This window comes from Taudactylus pleione, unplaced genomic scaffold (assembly GCF_031769625.1).
Source record: "Taudactylus pleione unplaced genomic scaffold, aTauple2 ptg000178l, whole genome shotgun sequence".
Lineage (NCBI taxonomy): Eukaryota > Metazoa > Chordata > Amphibia > Anura > Myobatrachidae > Taudactylus > Taudactylus pleione.
Window position 1 is genome coordinate 2,857,081 of NW_028284580.1, and position 8,467 is coordinate 2,865,547.

The 8,467-nt window shown below is 40.1% G+C and overlaps 1 pseudogene; it reads right to left on the minus strand.

The window, feature by feature from the left end:
• Positions 1-7,566: 7,566 nt before the first annotated feature.
• On the minus strand, positions 7,567-7,667 carry LOC148520026 (U6 spliceosomal RNA; annotated as a pseudogene).
• Between the last annotated feature and the right edge of the window lie 800 nt (positions 7,668-8,467).

Consider the following 8,467-nt stretch of genomic DNA (forward strand, 5'->3'; position numbering starts at 1 on the left):
TTATGATTGTTTAAAGATATTTGAACCAATTACTTACCTGTGTATCATTGACTTGTTAATATGTCTTAATTTTTCATTTTTGCAAAGTAACAGTTTTTATATTAAGATGAAATATAGAGCAACTACATTGGGATCTTATGAGAAATAATATCCATAAAGAGAGATGAATTATACCCTAATATAGGAATGAAAAGATACAAGTGGGACAATATATATACAGTAAATGAAAATGAGAAAATATTTATATCTAGGACCAACCTAACATTTTTTGTGGTACTATTAGGAACACATATACTCATTACATAGTTTAAATAAATGTTTTCACTATTTTATGTATTATTACACTTTTTCATGTGTGTTTTTAACATGATTTTTTGACAATAGTAGAGCATATTTATCAATTTTATTTTCAATTTAATTTTAATTAATGTAGAATTACAATGAGAATGGGATTGGTCAGTGTTGTAACATCACACACTATTATCATTATGATATAATAATTTATAATTTGCACTATATCATATAAAAATAAATTCATCTTTCACATTAATGATAATAATTCTATTCACTGTTTTCACAAATTATTATATCACATTTTCCTCGTATGAAAAATATAGTTGCTAATATAATGATATCTCTTTTTTGACCTTTGCATATCATTATGTAAAGATTGCTGATTGATTTTCCGCTTTCTGTTCTCCTCCTGATTAACTCCTGAATAAAAAGAACTACAGCCTTACGGATGTGTACTGAGTGCTAGACTGAAGCCACCAAAAAAAAAAAAAGTTTAAGAAAGAAGGGAAAAAAACAGGGGTGGGGGAAGGTAAATCATGTAAAATGAATTGAAGCAGCAAAAGGTAGAAATAAGGAAGGGGAAGGGTTAAGACTGGGGATGAGAATAGAAAGAGTGAAAAGCCAGATGATTAAAAACAATGGGTAATATGACCACAATAGTTATAGCCTCTTAGGGACTAGTTGGGGGGCCAAATGCCAGTATGGTCCAGTGTGGCTATGTCTGGCCCCTTCTTTTGCATCCAATGCATTTCAAATCAATATTTTTATACTGTAAAACTTTATTGAAAAAAAACAGAAGTTCCCTGAACAGGAAGTCTGTTTTTTTAGCTAAAACACAGACTTCCTGTTCCAGGTACTTCTGTTTTTTTCAATAAAGTTTTTACAGTATAAAAATACCTTCAAATAAACAAGCACCATCATTGAAAATAATCTATTGATTTGAAATGCATTGGATGCAGAAGAAGGGGCCACACAAGGGCATAGGGCAAGGCAACTGGACCCAGCCACCACAACACTCCTGGTATCTGATGTCATAAGTACTCTCTATGGCAAAAGCATTACCGCTTCCTTGCCATAGAGGAAATAAGCTGTCCTAGCCCAGAGTAAGGTAAGTTAGGGACAGTGCCTCCTCAACATCAGACCATACCAGCAATTGGACCCACAACTAGTCCCTAAGAGGCTATCACCATTGTGGTCATATGACCCATTGTTTTTAATTCTCTGTCTTTTCACTCTTTCTATTCTCATCCCCAGTCTTAACATTTTCCCATCCTTATTTCTACCTTTTTCTGCTTCAATTAATTTTACTTGATTTTCCTTCCCCCATCCCACATTTTTTAATTTTTATTTTTTATTTCCCTTTTTTTATTACTTTTATTTGGTGGCTTTAGTGTAGTGCTCAGTCCACAGCCATAAGGCTGTAGTGCTTTTCAATTTAACATTTACTACTGCGCTGCTGCATACAAATTTCAAGCACTGCACACTTTCTTTATTTTTGTAATTTAACGCCTGAATAACTCTGGCTTCAATTAAAAAATTATAATAACACTTTGAACCAACCACTCTTGCTGTAGCAGCTTTGGTTGTGCATTCTAATAGTAACTAATAAGTCTGGCTACCAGCAGGTATCCACACCGATTCTGATCCATCTTCAAAACTCTCCTCACACAACAAATGGTCAGCAATGAAGTAAACACATGGTAAGAGAACAGTCTATAATCACTGATACACAGTAATTTCCTGCCTTGATACAAAATTTTAAACTACTAATATGAAATACTGTATAGTAATTTACCTGTCAATTTTTAAAGGCTGTGCAATAGAAGTACCAGGCAGCAGTATCTGATGGGTGTAGTAGTTAATTACTGTACCTGAATAGAAGTGCCTTAGAGTAGTGTGCAATAAAATACAGGTGTACAGATAAAAATTGCAGGTTCTCATCCAGGTACACCAAAATACATCAAACAAATAGACAATTATATGCAATGTTAGAGTGCTTCCTGCATAACAAATCCCTTTAAACACCAGGTGCCACAATTTATGTGAAAGAGAAAATAAAATGGGATAAATCACCTTGCTGTAGTCCAATGGTGTCCAGCAACAATCAATGCAGATACAGGGTTGAGTCTCCCATATCCAAAATGCTTGGGACCAGGGGTATTTTGGATAATGGAATATTTCGTATTTTGGAATAATTGCATATCATAATGAAATATCTTGGGAATGGGACCCCAATATACACACAGAATGCATTTATGTGTTATATACATCTTATACACACAGCCTGCAGGTAATTTTATACAATATTTTCAATAATTTTGTGGCTCAAGCAAAGTTTGTGTACAGAAATGAAATTCATTTATGTTTCATATACACCTTATACACACAGCCTGAAGGTAATTTTATACAATATTTTTAATAATTTGTGCCTTAGACAAAGTTTGTGTACATTGAACTATCAAAAATCAAAGGTTTCATTATTTCAGTCATGCCAAAATTATTCCGTATTTCGGAATATTCCGTATTTCAGAATATTTGGATATGAGAGACTCAACCTGTATATACGGATAATTCCAATCCAATGAATGTGGAAATGTAGTATACACTCTTTCTCCTTGCATATATCTGAAATGACACATGTCTTTTTACCCCTGTGAATTAACACTGCAGGTGGGAAGCACACATAAAACAAACAGAGTAGTGCAGAGATCCTTTAAAAAATTGAATGATTTAATAATTCAGTGCACTTACAAACATAAATGGTTTTAATCATGTAGAGTCTCCCAAATGACAATACAGGACCAAAAGGATCATCTCTGGAGGTTCCAAAATGAAGATGGTACTGAAACAGGTCGAAACATCGGTCCTGGACACCGTGCCTGACTCCCACAGAAGCCCACTGTTACCCAATATCAGCAGAGCCTTTGCTTAATGCATTTCTGACCTCCCAGGATCCTTCATCAGAAGCATACATGGCTCTGTACATAACTCCCTTAAATAATACATGTAACCACATTCAACTGGCGTTCATCACAGCTAATCTGGCCACCATGTATTCCAGCATGTGTTCCAAATAGCAGGAAGTAGCTGTAAAACCACCCATGGATCCAAAATGGCCACCATGCATTCCAGCATGTGTTCAAATAGCAAGAAGTAGCTGTAAAACATCCAGGAGGTAAGATGGCAACCAATCATGTGTTCCAGCATGCATATCAGCTTGCTGGAAAGACATTATAATAGTGCTGATACACCCTGAAGTCCTTTTAAAGGTGCAGCAAATAACAGGATTTTGGTACTTACCGATAAATCCCTTTCTCCGATTCCACAGGGGACACTGGAGTTCAAGACAGTGGGGTATAGACGGTGGTAGAGTAGAGCCTTGGCACTTTAAATAATTTAGAAGTGTGACTGGCTCCTCCCCCTCTGTGCCCCATCAGCCCCAGTTTAAGAAACTGAGCCCGAGAGGAGACAGATGACAACAGGAAACAAGGAGAAGGAGAATCCACAGAAAGTAACCAGACCGACTGAAGGAGCACAGTGGAACCCACTGCAGGTAACCCATGCAGTCACACAACCATATAATAAACCAAACAAAACAGCAGGAAAGCAGCGCTGGGTGGGCGTCCAGTGTCCCCTGTGGAATCGGAGAATGGGATTTATCGGTAAGTACCAAAATCTTGTTTTCTCCTTCATCCACTAGGGGACACTGGAGTTCAAGACAGTGGGGACGTCCCAAAGCCAACCTCCTGGGTGGGAAGCACTGAGAACATGCCGACCAAGCGGGCAACCGAAACGGCGACCACCAAGAACCGGAGGCCCAAGTGAAAAGCAAGGGCTGAGGGGACAAGCGACGTCGAGCAGAGGAGACAATCAAAACTCCTCGCTAAACAGCCGCAGAATTTCCCCACATACAATGTATGTCGAATGGAACAAAACAGCAATCTAGTGGACAACAGCAGACAAGAATCATCAGAACACCGTAATCTCAGCTGAAAACAGACCAACCAGGGCCGTTGGTAGCAGAGAGTCCTAAAAATAGGAGAAGGGCGGTAACACGAGAACAAACTTGAGAAACCTGTAACAGAGTCTGAAACAGAAGGATGCAACAGTCTCAGACATCTGAATCTCAGCAGTGCCGGACAAAAGCAAAATCATATAGATATATGTATAATGATACTAATCTACAGATACAGAGCTGAGCTGTCCACAGACTTCTCTAACAAGAGTATACATTGAGGCCAAGCCACAGCCGAACAGTCAACCCAGACCATTCTGGAGGTCCCACTAATTACAGGGTTGTCAACCAGTGGAAGGGTAAAATCATAAAAGTCTCCAACGGGTGGAGATCCCACTGGGCATGAGGCAGATGTGGCGTCGAGAGAATACAACTCCTTTCAGAGGTTTAAACATCGGTATAACCCATTCTGTAAACAGGGATAAAACAGCAACTGGAACCCTGCAGCTGAAAAGAAAACCATAGTAACAAACCCCAAACAACAACTTCCAACGTGATGGAAGTGCGTAGTCAGTACAGCTGTTGGCACGAACATAGTCGGAAAACAACCGGGATAGCCTAGCAGTTAAAAAAATCACGGATGCAACAGCCATACAGGTAAAGCGAGCTACCAATATGGGGAAGCCTCCCAAAGGCAAGGCTAGAGCACTAGGACAACCCTGAAGGTACCCGTAAGTACCTGAAAGTGTAATTAAAGTATCAATAGATAGTGAACAGGAAAACAACCAGGCCTCCTGCATGTAATAATGACTGTCACATCTTAATGTAAGGGTGTGCACTAGCCCATAGATGCACCACTGTCCAGAACCCCAACAGATTTTAGTAGAATATTGTCACTAATCTCTATGTTGGAACTATGAATCCACACGTCAGGAAAGCTCTAAAGTGTAGGGTCAACTGATAGGAACAGGTACCAAAAAAGAGCAGATGGCTGCTAGGACAGCAGCTTGGGTGCGAAAGGGAGAATAACGGCTATGTAACGTCAGGTTGCATTAATAGGAGCATCTTCCGAAGCTGTAGTGGAGTAAGCCCGCTTAACTGTGAGCGACCAGAAACCCTCTGGACTCTATGCAGAATTACACTGACCTTTTCCATCTCACCGCAACCAGCCTTGTCAGGTATAGAGAATAGCATCGGTGGACTAAGAACCAATGTTCTACAGCGTGGACGTCAGTCTGGAAATGTTGCAGTAGAAAATACTGTAAATACTAGCAGAGTGTTAATGGAGATATGGAGATGTGAAGGTCCTACAAGACCACATGCTAGTTCCATTAGGGATATGTACCTATATAGAAAACATACCCCCCAAAAAACAGTCTGCTATTGTAATTATCCTTACATTAACACTTATAATGGACCAGCAAGTATTAGCCAAAGAGACAGAATCCCTGTACCGGTCAAGATGCACATAGAATATCATATATGTGATGATGGATCACCACCAGCGACCCCTGACATTAAAAGTCACAACGATAGGGATATTTTGAAACAAACAATAAAACAGAACCACAGGGTCAAGGATTTACTTGATGCCCACCAAGATAATACAACCCAGGCCTGACCGTGTCTTTATCAGTGGGCAGCCCTCCTACCTTCAGGCATAGGAGCAGTAACTGCAGTCTGTTGGAAATTAACCAAATAAGCCCCAAGGTTGGAATAGAACCTGGATTTCCTATGTTCTGATAGGAAATGTACCTAGGGCCCACTGCTTCAAAGACTCATCTTACTGAAATAGCTTGGTCACTCTGTGATACCGGAATTTATACCGAGAAGGGTACCTGTACATAGACATAGAATGTGTATGTTATCCCAATAAAAGAAGGGATATATCTGTAGTCATAACCTCAGTTAGGGTGGAAACAGGTTTCCCGCTTATTAGGAAATATTCAAAGGATGGGAATATATTAGTATAGACAGCCACATACACACTGCATAAACATAGTTGCATGGGAAGTCAATCTCTCTGAAAGGAAGAGTTAGTCCCAACAGATTAAGTTTACTTGTCAGACTCCTGCACCAGGTGATAAGAACTGACATAGAACTTAACATATTGCATTCTTAATGTCTTATATTTTGTGCATCGGTTCTTGAAGTACTTACCGGGCGCTGTCAAGTGCGCCACTGGAGTGTAGTTATAAATAATATGCCCCCCCGAAAAGAGGTGCCTTAGATATTGTGGCGAGACAGAATGCCTCCCTAGAACAACATTAGCTGAACCTAGACACCTAATGCCCCAGGAACATTAATGCAAGTACCCCTATAGATTGTAAGCTTGCGAGCAAGGCCTTCCTACCTATATATCTGTCTGTTATTACCCAGTTTTGTTCTATCAATGCTTACAATTGGAAAGCGCAACGGAATATGCTGCACTATATAAGAAACTGTTAATAAATAAAATAAATAAATATTATGTGTGGTCAGAAGGCCACAGGACATATATATAGGGTCCCGAACTAGAAGTCACACTTTAAGTGTTATAACAGGACTCTAGTCTATAGAGTCACCTAATAATTTGTATACTGGACTTTAGAATCCAGCTTTCCAAATATATATATATATATATATATATATTTTTGCATGCTGCTGAAGCGAGCACCAAAGAATAAATATATATCCTATAACTCCTGGTCCCAGGTGACATCCCCTCTGGGTACTAACCGGGTCCATGGCTAGCCTGTTATAATTAATTTTGGAATTATAGGTACACCTAAAGACTGTGGCATTGTAGCTATACCTATATTTATATATAATATATATGCACTGACATATATAACATACAATTCTGTAAAGCAGTTATTGTTCCAAACGATCGCATCGGGTCATTCCCGCTTCCAATCGCAGCATCTTACCTCTTAAATATGCTAGATATCAGACATAAAACTGATAACAGATCCTGCCCTTGTCTTTGAGGTAAGGACAAGAAGCGATACATTGTACATATATATCTATACATGCATACATGTACCTACATAACAGAATAATAGGTGACGATAATACTTTAAAGTAGAACATGAGCAATAGTAAGCTAGCCATGTAAGGAACTGACTCAAGATCCTGGTTGAGGCAATGACAGAGTTCACTCTGGACATGTATACAGTATGTTATAAAGCAGAGCTTAGTATAAAATACATATATACATATATATATACATATATACATACACACACACACGGCTTACCTCCACGCAGGGAGACCGCCATGTGCCGCGTGTGGACGGCTGTCAGCTACGGCATAGGGGCAGGATCTTTCTGCTACATTTGAATATGGAACACTTCACGAATTTGCATGTCATCCTTGCGCAGGGACCATGTAATCTGTGTCGTTCCAATTTTAGTATATGTGCTGCCGAAGCAAGCACTTTGAGGTTTCACCATACGCAGGATTAGGGCACGTGTTTTTCCACCATGCCAGCCTGCGACATATAAATAGCAAACAAGCTGGTGTTCAATCCCACACAGTATGGAGCTAGCAAGGCTAACCACAGCGCCAACTGTGTTACTGTAGCGCTATCACCACCGGGATTCTACTGGGTTGTAGAACATAGGCTTTAGTGCATATACTTAACTAATGTACACTGGGAGACAAAAACAGCACGTGTTGCTGCAGTGAGCACGTCTCATTCCCGAATAGGGTAGATTTGTAATATTCTATGTGCTGCCATATTACTGATTATTGTATCTCCAGTCAGCTTCCAGTTCACAGTGGTGTAGCTGTATCTATACTCAAAATGTGAGCGCTCCTAGGGTACTTTGAGAAGCACTGTAGTGGCTATAATTGTAACAGAGTGGTGAGGAGAGCAGGCATAGACATATGCATACCCAACATAAAATTAAATGAAGGACCTGCAGGGACGTGACGGTGCGCGCCGGCTGAAAGCCATTCTAGTCTATATGTGGCAGCCCTCCTCCTATTAGCACAGCGTCTAGCATTGAAGCACCCCATACTGCACTGCCTTCCTATGAGCAGAAGGATGCGGCTTTCCACTGTAAAAGAAAAACGAGGGCGGGGAGCCGCGCTGTGCACGCTCTGTAATTCCCTGCTATGGGAGCGCAGGGTGCAGCGGTCTCTCTCTCTGAGTATCGAGGAGGGAACCAGGCGTGTGTGAGACAGCCGCTGCTGTCACACTGTGTAATATAAGTACCCCCAGCAGTGTTGTAG